Genomic DNA, 3,826 nt, shown 5'->3' with positions numbered 1-3,826 from the left:
TCCACACAGAAGGAAAGATTTCTGTTTCTCATTTGTGACTAAGCAAAACATTGAAACACTTGCTGTAGGACATAACTTTGAAGGGGCGGTTAGCCAATTTTCTTCTTGGAAGAAGAAATGAAATCATCCAAAAAAAGCACTTTGGGAACTATGATGAAAATGGGGAAATAAGCTCTTCCTCTTATGAATAAAGATTCAGTATTACTGTATCAAATAGTGAATAAACTGAAAATAAAAAATGTGAATAGGGATCTTAATGTCTGTTAATATAAGAAAGATAAGTTACTCATACAAAAAATTTAGTGACTACCCTGATTAGAAATTCATGTGGCCACAAGACAAAAATTCTATTGGAAAAAAATAATCATTCAGTAATATGTATTCTCCTTCACGTGAACAAGAATCATTATATAGTAGAGGGAAAATGGCTAATTGGTTGCTGCATGAAATAACATCGGACAAATTTTATTTTTAATGAACTCAAGAAGTGTAGTTATAAGCCATTGAGATGGAAGGCATAAACCAAAGTTTTTCTGTTGGAAAGTGATAAATCCCACGTACTTACCAGAGGTCAAAACAAAGTTCACTGCCTACACTTTCTCACCTTCCTTATGACAAGGCTTTTGAAGTATAAGAAATTTTCATGTGGACATTCTTAAGACAGATGTAAAAATGTTTCCCACTTTTTTACCTTGTACAATCCATTTAAAATGTGATTGTAAATGTGACTATGACTATAGTTTCCACTTTTATTTCTTCTTTGAAAAATTATTTTAACACTCATTATTTTTAGAACAATTTTAGCTTTACAGCAAAACTGAGAGGAAGCACAGGTATTTCCCATACCTGTCCCTACTCATGCGTAGCTTCCCCCAGTGTCAGCACCCCCTTCACGAATGTATGTTTATCACAGTTGATTCACCTACACTGACACATAATCACCAATCACCCAAAGTCCATAGTATACATTAGGGTTCACTCTTGGTGTCTTTTAATTAGTAATATGCATTTAAGTTTACTCCATGTGTTTCCAGGGCTTGATAGCTTTTTTATTGCTGAATAATATTCTATTGCCTGGCTGTGCCACAGTATCTTACTCCATTCACTTGCTGAAGGATATCTTGGCTGCTTCGAGGTTTTGGCAGCTTTGAATAAAACTGTTATAAACATCCGTATGGAGGTTTTTGTGTGAACATAAGCTTTCAACTCTTTTGGGTAAATCCAAGGAGCACGAATGCTAGATTGTATAATAAGAATACGTTTAGTTTCAGAAAAAAACACCGAAGTGTCTTCCAAAGTGGCTGTACCATTTTGCATTCTCACCAGCCATGATTGAGAGTTCCTTTTGCTCCACATCCTCACCAGCGTTTGTTGTCATCAGTGTTCTTGCCATTCTAATAGGTGCATAGTGGTATCTCATTGTTGTTTTAATTTGCATTTCCCCAACGACATATGATCTTAAATGTCTTTTCACATGCTTATGTGCCATTTGTATATCTTCTCTGGTGAGATGTTCAGTGTCATTTCTTGATAGGAAAAATATTCTGCATATTCCAGTCCTTTGCTGCAGAGGCATAGCCTCAAGACCAGCCAACCTCAAATTAATATTCCTGCATAAATTTTGCAAAGCTGGCAGGTGGAGGAACTTTTTTCTTTAGAAAACGACCTGGAGTTTGCTGATATTAGCAAATGTTTTGAATTTCGAGAACCTGAGTTTCAGATCCAGCTCACTCTTAGAAGCTTTCAGCAAGACACAACTTCACTTAGCCTCAGTTGCTTCATTTGTAAAATCAACAGGTCCCAGATGGCTACCACATCCCATAATTCCCAGTGGACATGATTCCATAAATATTTACTCTAACAAACCCCAGGTTCAAGTGGATATAAGCCCTAGGGATGTAATTTACAACATGATGACTATTGCTAACACTGCTGTATTATATATAGGTAACTCCTAAGAATTCTCATCACAACAAGAATGATTTTTCTTTTCCTTTTATTCTATCTATATGAGGGGATGGATGGTAAACCTACTGTGGTAAACACTTCACAATATATGTCAATCAAACCATCATGTTGTACACCTTAAACTTGTACAGTGATGTATGTCAATTATTTCTTAATAAAACTGGGAGGGGGGAAAGATACTGCCCCTGATAAACCTATAAAATAATTTCTCTTAAAACTGAGCATTCTAATGATCAGATACCTTTTAGCTAACAAAGTAGCCTGCAAACAGTTAGTTCTTAAAAAATATTTGCTGAAATGCATTAAAGAGTATAGTCTGTTCATTCTTCTCATCAGTTTCTTACTTCATAACTATTAAAAAGCATCAAATAACCCTGAATAGCCACGGCAATCCTGAGAAATAAATACAAAGTGGGAGGTATCACGCTTCCTGACATCAAATCATACTACAGGCTATAGTAATCAAAACAGCATGGTATTGGCATAAAAACAGACATATAGATCAATGGAACAGAATAAAGAGCCCAGAAATAAACCCATGTCTATATGGTCATTTAATCTATCACAAAAGAAGCAAGAATTTACATTGAGGTAAAGACAGTCTATTAATAAGTGGTGCTAGGAAAACTGGACAGATACATGCAAAAAAAAAAGTGAAACTGGACCATCTTCTTATACCATATACAAGAATAAACTCAAAATGGATTAAAGACTTAAATGTAAGACCCAAAACCATAAAACTCCTAGAAGAAAATATAGGATGTAAAGTCATAGACATTACCCTTAGTAATATTGTTACTGGTATATCCCCTTGGGCAAGAGAAGTTAAAGAAAAAATAAACATGTGGGACTACATCAAACTAAGAAGTTTATTCACAGCAAAGGAACCATCAATAAAACAAAAAGACATCTTACTGAATGGGAGAAGATATTTGTCAATGATACATCTGATAAGGGGTTAATATCCAAAATTCAGATATGAAAAAAAAAATTCATACAAATCAACACCAAAAAAACAAACAACCCTATTAAAAAATGGGCAGAGAACATGAAGAGACATTTTTCCAAAGAGGACATACAGATGACCAACAGACATATGAAAAGATGCTCAATGTCACTAATCATCAGAAAATGCAAATAAAAACCACAATAAGATACCACCTCACTCCTGTCAGAATGGCCACCATAAATAAATCAACACACAAGTGTTGGTGAGGATGTAGAAAAAAGGGAACCTTCATACACTGCTGGTGGGCTTGGAAATAGGTGCAGTCACTATGGAAAACAGAATGAATGCTCCTCAAAAAAGTAAAAATAGAACTATCTTATGGCCTAGCAATTCCACTCCTGGGCATTTATCCAAAGAAATCCAAAACACTAATTCAAAAAAATATGTGCACCCCATGTTTATTGCAGCCCTATTCACAGTAGCCAAGATATGGAAACAACTGAAATGCCCATTGATAGACAACTGGATAAAGAAATGTAGTACATTTATATAATGGAGTATTACTCAGCCATAAAGAAGAATGAAATCTTACTATTTGCAACAACGGATGCAACAATGGATGGACCTAGAGGATGTTATGCTAAGTGAAATAAGTCAGACTGAGAAAGACAAACACCATATGATCTCACTTATATGTGGAATCTAAAGGACAGAATAAATGAACAAAGAAAACAGAAATAGACTCAGAGATACAGAGAAAAAAACTGATGGTTGCTAGATGGGAGGGGTTGAGGGATAGGGGAGAAGATGAAAGGATTAGAAAGTACAAATTGTTAATCACAAAAGAATCATGAGGGTGTGAAATACAGTATGGGGAATATAATCAATAATGTAGATTATATAGGGTGC

Source organism: Hipposideros armiger, unplaced genomic scaffold (genome assembly GCF_001890085.2).
Source record: "Hipposideros armiger isolate ML-2016 unplaced genomic scaffold, ASM189008v1 scaffold_233, whole genome shotgun sequence".
NCBI lineage: Eukaryota > Metazoa > Chordata > Mammalia > Chiroptera > Hipposideridae > Hipposideros > Hipposideros armiger.
This window is presented reverse-complemented; position numbering follows the sequence as displayed.